Source organism: Pinus tabuliformis, chromosome 8 (assembly GCF_031772625.1).
Source record: "Pinus tabuliformis cultivar Carrire ecotype Pingquan chromosome 8, CPIR1, whole genome shotgun sequence".
NCBI classification, from domain to species: domain Eukaryota; kingdom Viridiplantae; phylum Streptophyta; class Pinopsida; order Pinales; family Pinaceae; genus Pinus; species Pinus tabuliformis.
The window spans coordinates 571,029,472-571,038,746 of record NC_142294.1 but is presented as its reverse complement, the minus strand read 5'-3'; positions in this window follow the sequence as shown (position 1 = coordinate 571,038,746).

Below are 9,275 nucleotides of genomic sequence, written 5' to 3'. Positions count from 1 at the left end.
CATTTCTCTGAGCAAAGGAATTGGCACAATGCTTTGATAAATGCATTATGGGTTGACTGTGTGACTCCTAAGCCTTCCCTAAAAACCTCACCATACTTCTTGGTATATGATAAAGAAATTATATTGCCTCCAAACCTGTATCCCCCAGCCTTGTAATTCTCCCAAGGGTCCCAAGGCAGACCATGCCTTCTGGTTCAAAGTAGGATGTATACTTTATTTAATATTGAGGAAGAAAGGCTCAAAGCTAAAGAAAGAATTGTCATCCATCAAAGCCATAATAAGTGTTGGTTTGACAAAAAATCTTTAGGGACTAAGATTTTCAATATGGGTGACTTAGTTTTGAAGTGGGATAAATCCCACGAAGAGAAATGCAAACACATGAAGTTCCAATCTACATGGATAGGTCCCTACACCGTCAAAGATAAACTCGATCATAATGTTTTCAAGTTGAAATCCTTAGATGGGAGGATTGACCCTCTTCCTAGCAGCAGCTCTAAGATGTGTTTCTTGTATACTTTCTTTCTTTTCTTTTCTTTATCATTTGTGTCAGTTTTATGTTTGTCGTGTTAAGTCATGTCCTGTATTGTTTTTTGTCTTGGTCATTGTACATAAATAAGACCTTGTGTGAAAGAGTGCATGGCTCAGAAAGGCTTTGTGGTGCAATAAAGAGGAAATGTGACAACCGCAACGTTTGGCTATCTATTAGTTCTAATTCTTTGTTTTGGGAAGATGCCATAGGTTGAGATAAGTCTAGACACAAAATATGGTACATCCAAAAGGAAAACCTTAAGGGAACATATCATATTCATATCTATTCTAGTATCCAAACCCCTTAACTTGGTGGGATATCTACTTGGTGTTTACATGCTTATCTAATCTAGTAGATAAGGGACAAGGGGAAAATCTAAAGTGAAAAAACCAATATCAAAGCTTATATAAATACTTCTCTCAAGGGGAAACCTCCTCTGCTCTCAATAAATCGTGATCCCACTTCCACTTGTTAAAAATAATAAGTGTCGAAGCACAATCATATTAAATAAATAAAGAAAGAAGAGAAAGGCTTCATGTGCAGGGAGGTGAAACAAGTGACTTTGTCAGGGTATTGTTTAGGCTTGCTGGTAGTGAAGCAATGCTTGTGCTCATGTAGTGACTCCATCAGGGTACTCCTTAGGCCTGGCGGCAACAGATAAACACTAGATATGAAACTCATACTCTGAATATCTTAAACTTGCTATGCATATTATCCTTTCCTAGATTGAAACAATTGCAATTTGGCATATCTTTTGTGTATTTGAACCAAGTAAAGGGAAGTAAGGTGTTATGTTTACAACTGGATCGAGAGGGAAAGTCAAGGAAATCCAATTGGTGAATCAATACTTCTTGAAGGGCTAACCATTTAACTAAAAGCTATTCCTAGGCAAAGAAGTTGAAGTTCATCCAGTGTGTCACCAAGTGTTGTCGTTGCTACAACACCCTCCAAAATTTCACTACATTCAAATTTTGGAGCCTACTTAACTGTCACATCAAGTGTCACTTTGGTCGTCAAGTGTTGTTTCAAGTCATTCCACATGTTTCAAGTGTTCTTAATCATTCCTAAGTGTCCTCGCACTGTTTATAACATCTCTAATGCACTTAATGTGTATAACACCTTTTTGTTGTTGTAAAGCAACACTTTTGTTCACAGTCGCAAATACTTAGTTCATTGTACTTGGGGAGTGTTTGTAAACTGGCATTTTGATGTGTATTTATCATTGTTCAAGCCTGTTTAAGTTTTATTAATGAGTTGATATGTGTCGCACTTGATTTCATGTCTAAACTCATTGTGTTCGCCCCTTTTTCTATCTTCTAGACTTTGACAAATTCGGTTGCACAAGTTAACCCATTAAGGCCAGAAGCGCAAAAGTGCACTCTTAAGCCTTGATCGGGAACCCTTCATTGTTCCAAAGTGTTACCTATGCCATTCAAGGGTGCATAGCACACTCCCAACCATCATTCCCCTTCCCTATTCTGAACTACGCCCAAAAAAATCAAGTCTTCCCCTTAAGCGCACTCCTTCAACTCAAAGAACTGCACCCTCCTTTAGTGCACCCTAAAGCCCTAAAGCTTCATCTCTTCATCCTTCATTAGTGCTCCCTGCAACCTCCTTAGCTCTATTAATCGCATGATCACACCCCGAAGCTTCATCCCTTCAACCTTCGACAGTGCGATCCACGCCCTTCCTATTTCCCTTGAGCGCACAATGCACATTGGGAAGTCTGGATGCTCTTCCTTCGTCCTTCAAACCTATGCCCTATGCCCTCCCTTGTGCTTTCTCTCTCTAGTTTAGCGCATGAACGAATCCCAAATCCTTGAAGCTTCAGTCCTTCCCCCTTTCATAGTGCGCACATAAGTTTCCTTGTCCATTCTGAGCGCACTGTTAATTCATGAATAGAAAATATGCATGAAACATGTTAGGATAAGATATTTTTCAGGTTGATGTTTACTTGCCATTAGTGATTGTAGTTGCTTGTATTCAAAGAACAAAATGGAAAAGATGCATGAAGAAGATAGAGAAAAGAGGGCAGTCAAAGGATGCATTCAAGAATAAATAACACATTGAAATCCTGATGATCAAAGCAACCCAAAATTCTCCATATAATGAAAGACCCTTCAGAGGGTGAAGACATCAACAACATGGAAGTTGCATGCAAGATCAAAGACATAAGTGGCATCCTTGTCACCTATCAAAGAAAGTCCATGTCATTAGTCATTATGAGTCCTAGTCATCAATGATAGTGACTTTTCATGTCTTCACCAGATGATCATGTGGAAATCATGATGTAGTGGTAGTAAAGACAAAGAAGTACAAGTCCAAGAGTAATGTATGGAAAAAATAGCTATGTGAAGAAGTAAAAAAGATAAGTAATCCCAAAGTCATTTGGAAGTTCAAGAGTTATAGAAGTCCAAAGGTTATTAGAAGTTGGAAAGTCAAGAGTCATGAGGATATGAAAGGTCATGCCTCAAGTTATAAAAGGAGCCTCATTACTCAAGCAAACAACTTTTAACCATGGCTTCTCCCAAAAGCAATTAGAGAGATAGATAAAATAGTTTTGGGGAGAAAGTAGTGGCTCTAACACTCCACTATTAGAGCTAGTGATGTTCATTGTACTCATGTATCTTGGAACTTTTGCTTAATACTTGAAGCCATTTGGCCAACACATTTTCATGCATAGATTGTGGATGTTTTGAGACTACTCTTTTAATGTTCACGGTTTATGTTAGATTCCTTATGTACTAAAGTAATTGAACTATTTTGGTGACTCTGGTGCTCAACTTCTTGGAAATGGGTTGTGATGACTTTAATGAGCGTAGCATCTATGTGAACTATTTCGCTTGATGTCTAATAATTCTTTCTTGTTCATGTGTGTGTGTCTCCACTAGATTAGTACTATTACTTTTCTTTTAGAGGCCCACTTCCTCTCCCTTGTAGTGAAATAACCTTGATACATCTACAATTGAACATTTCACAAGGCACACTCTCTTGCTCATTGAAAAGCACATGTGTGCTACTATCTCATGCCAATTGCTTAATCCAAGGTAAATATTTAAGTTAATGGCAGTCGGGCCATATTTCGGATGGGACTCCTACACCAAATGGTGTGAGGTCTAATTGGGACCTCATATTGGGGAGATCCCCTGTATGTTGGCGAGATTCAGCACCATCAAAAATAAACTTGCAAGTTTCTCTCCAAATTATCAACTAGATATCCATAACTAGGCACCCCTTCTACATTAAAAAACATGTACATCTCCTTCTAAATTTAGCAAGTAGATATGCATCTCCTTTAAATTAGAAATGGAATGTCTCCCTTAAATTTTATCATCGTGTATCCCCTCTTCCATCCATTTTATTCAACCATTACATCAACTGCTATTAACCGTTTATCAAAACATTACTTTTGAATAATCAAACATATACAACAAGGGGTGGTAGGCGCCCAGGGAGGGGGGTTTACTTTTTCCATAAAGGAAAAGTGAAATCCACCTTTGCTTGGAGTTTAGGAAGAACCTCAAATAATTAAGCTTAAGCCTATTGTATTTTCCAAGGTATGGCCTTGGATAAGGCATATGGTTTCTCATTTATTACAAGTGTTGGAGATTCAAAATTTGTCACTGATTATATTCAAAAAGGTTTTCCTCCAAGAGATCTAAATCTTCTCTCATGTTTTCATCATATAAGAATACTTCTGGGTCATTTTCAAAGGTAAGTTTCTACTACATCCTTTGGCATAATAATATTCTTGTGGATACCATGGAAAATAAACTTTTAATCATGGAGACAAGACCGTTGTTGATAAATTATCACCTTTCTCATTTTCCAATCTCATGATTTTGAAGGAATACGGACAAGGGGGAATGATCGCACTCTTAAGGGTCACTATGAGGAATGAAAAATTATTTAATGGTGAGGGGTTGGTTATCTCGACGTTGACTTCCTTTGTGTCAATGTGTGGGCATGATCAGGTTCCCTAGGGTGACCATATTACATGCAATGGGCAAAATTGACGAGACAACGCCAACCATTGTGGATAAAATTTGGCCATGATGGATCGATCAGGATGAGGATTGTAGGTATGAATGTCTACAAACTTGCATGGAATTTCTCGATCTTGGATCAGTATGTGAGGGGTTCGACCCTCTTCTTACATACATGTCCCTTAATGCGCTTGTGGGTAGCGAGGAGGGAGAGTCATATATGTCACTCCACAATCATGGAAGATGGTGCAATAAGGAGCAAGATGCTAATCTTGGGAATTTTGGATGGCTTCACTCATTGCAATCTCTGAGGGATCAATCTCATGTGGAGATTTGTTGTCATGTCCTTCTAATCCTTGACTTATCTATGCTCATGTTTATAAGATTATTGGTTGTCATCCCTATTGCAAGAATGTTTTCTTTTAAGAGGAGATTAGTTGAGTTTGTAATCTTACTTTTAAGGTGGTTTCTCCTTCCAATCTTGATTTGGGATCCTTTTGTAAGGATTTGGTTAATCTATTTGTGGTTAGGTATTATAGGGAATTTACATAAGTTGGTGGAAGTAGGGTTTGTCTCTACTCCTTTCCCTAATATGTTCAAAGTTTTGGAGGCTTGGTTTCCCCTATTCATTGTTTTCTACTCTAAGATCTCTTGGACCTAGTCTTTGACTGATTCTCTAGTCTTTTGTTTACCTGGATTCTCCTTATTTATGCCTGCATGTATCTTCGTGTCTCCTCAGGTGTGTTTCTCTGACATACTGGCTGGTTGTTTGGACTTCGGTTCTTTTCAATATGTGGGCTACAATCATAATTGCAAAATTAAGGCGCAATAAGGGCAGGGGAAGTTTATCCATAATGTTTAGATGAAGGAGCTCTATAATTTACATAACGACTTCTTTCATTTGAAAATTCAACAAAACCAAACTGCATCTTCTTTAACAATAGTGATGGACCCTGTGGTGGAACACAAATTTCAGTTGCATAGCATACAGAATGAAATGGATTCTCTTTGTCAACAAGTGGTGGATCTTCAAGCCTTGTTGAGTCAATTATAGATTAGTAACTCCTTTGTTGAAGTTTCTCTTGGTCCTATTTATTCTAACTTGCCGAATTTAAATGAAATCATGCCTCCTATGAAATATTTAGTCATGGGTCAAGAGACTATCTCCCCTTCTAAAGTTTAGTTTGCATGTGCATCAAGATTTTGACTTCATTTTGGAGAATTTATGTATCTAGCATAATCCTTTCTTGCAGTTCTTATGAAGGTATCTACAAAACATTATTAATATATGGGCGGTGTATTTTTAGAGAATCTCAAAAGCATGAGCTTCAATTTTTGCAACATTTGTTGTATGGTTGTGCCTCCAAACATGAATTTTCAATATAAATCTCTTTTTGTTGGAGTTAAAAAAAAAAAAAACAAAGCAAAAAACCTCTACAATTGAGATATATTATTTCTTTACATATTAATAAGAACGAATGAAGTAAGACCTATTCTAGTTACATAAAACAATATTATGTACCAATGTCTTAGTCTAAATATTTTACAAATTTTATATTTTCTAGCCATTCAAAATAAAGGAAAGGGAAATCAACACTTTTGGTTTAAAATTTGGCATAAATCATTTTGAATTAATAGAATTGTAGATATCGATCATTAACATTGAAAATTAGGTTGCTAAGAATATTCGAGAGTACTAATTCATTTCTACATTTAATTTCAATAAATCCAAAATTATAATTTTAACCAAAAAATTATAACCAAATTTTAGTAATGATAAATAAAAATTCAAAATCATAAAAGGTTAACCTTCTTTAACTATTTTCCATGGCTATTTTATTTATACAAAGATAATGATCATTATTATTAAAGTCTTTATTAAAAATATAACTAGCTCACTTATATAAATTAAATGGTTGTTGGCCTCGAGGGTTAGGTCAATTGGTCGAGTCCCTATCATTAAAGCACCTTTTCTATTGAGAGGTCACAGGTTCATTTTTCTCAACGCCCTCGGGGGTAAGGCTCCGTGGTTGAGTCGACGGGAAGTGATCCCTTCGGATGGATCTTCCTAGTACAAATATTTTATGGACATAGTAGTCACTAATATCCAAGGTCCATGGATGACATAGGAAAAAGCCCCACGGGTTAGCTCCATTGGAGTCTCTGTGTTAAAGCACCTTTTCTATTGAGATATCAGGGGTTCAATTCTCTTGACGCTCTCGATGTGAGGCTCAATGGTTGAGCCAACAGAAAGTGAACCCTTCATGTGGTTCTTCCTGATATAAATATTTTATGGACGTAGTAGTCACCGATTTCCGAAGTCTATGAACCCAACAAAAAAATAATAATAATTAATTAAATGATGGATAAATGTCTCTATGCATCAATCTATGGGAATCATAAAAAACCTACTTCATGATGCATCTCACATTGCCACAATTAAAAAAAAAAAAAAAAAAAAAAAAATAACTAAATATTTTAAATTGTTATTATTAATGTTATTATATTATCTATTATAAAAAGAATGAATATATAACTTAAACATATATACATTTAAAAACATGTAATAATATATTTAACCGTAGAGATTTTTAACCTATAAATAGTGTTTGTACAATACCATGGGTCAAATATGACATGCCCAAAAAACCATCTATATATAAGGGTAAAAGGGGCATAACTACTTTTGAGATAAATCTCAAACTTTGATCTGTGACTATTACTAAGACTACCATAACTATATAAATTAAATGGTTGGTAATTGTCGATAGGCAATAATATGTAATAAACATCAAAGCACTTACTTCATCATATATCTCATGTCGCTAAAATTTAAAAAAATGATAAAAATTAACTAAATTATAACTTTATGCTAAATTATTATTATTATTATTAACTAACTTCATATGGCACTTATTCATATGACGTTTTTTTAATTAATCAATTAGATTTTAAAGGGGAAAAATGGGTCCTCGAAAGGGGTGGTTTTCGAGATTGGGAGGTGGGGGGGAGGGTGAGCTGTCACCGCCCCACCTACCAATGGGTTGTGGGGCGTGGCACCATGCCCCTAACAAGTGTAATTTCGACCTGTTGGCATTAAGTCTTTACGCATTTGGGCATATGAGAGGACGAAGCAGTGTAAATTTTGATGGCACACAACATGCACGTAGGGTGGCCATAGTGGCATGCCTAGTATTGTTAAATAATCGGTACATCTCTTAGGCTCAGAACAAGGGAGGGGCATCTAGTCTGTAGCGAGACACCCCCATGCAGGCACAGGGTATGAGGTAGTAAGGAATCAAGGTGAGAGCCGTCAGGAAATAATTTGTCGAGTAGAGGGGTGTGCCACCCTACAATCTAATAAGCAGTGGGAGGTATGCTTGGGCTCTTAGCCTTGGCTAGTGACTTAGGGAATTTCCAGTTTAAGAAGGCGTAGTGATTATGGCAACAATCGCATTATCTGAATGAATTGGAGAATTTCAACCTCGTAGAAGCTAAAGGGGGAATTATTTTTATTTTCTCTCCTCTCTTTAGGTACCCAAGATGGAATGCTCCTTTCGTTTCACCATGTGATAACTATCTCCAATTTTGATTCCTTTTTAATGGGGTGTTTGCTGCTTTTCATTCCCTACAATAATTTTGGTTTCATTTTTCTTTCTTAGTAGGAGTATTGAAAAGGGTGGTAAATTTTTATATGTCTTTCATCTTCGGACGACTAGGTATTAATGAGGTCTATGGTGGTTGAAGGGACTTTGTCTTATCCTAGTGTGGACTAGGGTGATCCTATAGGGAGCTTGTATTTTTAGTTTATATAGATAATATCCCTATGACTTTAGGGAGCTTGTTCTATGTGCTGAGTTACCTTGGGAGTTCGTGTTGTCAATTCTCTTGAGGGTTAAATGGTTTTTGTTGACCCACTGGTTTCAAGTCATCATCCTAGGTTGGGAAGCGGTTGTTTGCTTTGTCTCAGTATATTGTCTTAGTGTGAGCCTTATCTTTGTTGTGGCAGTGTGATCTCTTTGATGACTGGTGTATGGGAGGTTGCAAGGGTAGGTATGTTGTTGGTATTTTGGTGACCAAAAGACTAGTTGGTAAGGTTGCCATGTAAGGTGTATTATAGTTCATTCCTCTAGTAGCGTTTGGATTTTTCTGTCCGTGTGGGGGGTTCATATTGCCTAAGACAAGCTATGGTCTACTTGTGAATATCTAAGTGTCGCTCTCACCATGCCTCGATAGAAGTCTAGAGTTAGAAGAGGGGTCACTTATTATCAAGAGCAAGCCCTTAGAGGACATAATGTTTGCATCATCGAGTTGAAGACTTTGCGACATGATATCAAGAGCACAATCTAGCCCATGTTCAAGAGGAATTAGCCTAGTTTGAGGTGAAAGGCTTTTCTCACCAAGCTTCCATCTCAAATTCTGAAGTCCTTGTTGAGTGGGCAACCTAGATCCTTGATACAAGACATATGAGGGGGAGATTTAATCAATACATGCAAACGATATATTTGTATTGGCAAATGGAATTCCTTATAGGGAAAACTCTCTTGGACCGCTAAGAGTCTCGGATGGACCTGCTCTAATCCTTGGCTCTCATGCATTCGAATTTGAGAGATTTTGATAGCATGTTGGAGAGGATTGATCACAGGGTGACAAGGATAGAACATCATCTCAACATCCCCCCAACAACTCATATACTTCTAACCAATCCAACAGATCCTATCCTAGTGGCAGGATCAAACTCCGACCCCCTTGTTTGACTT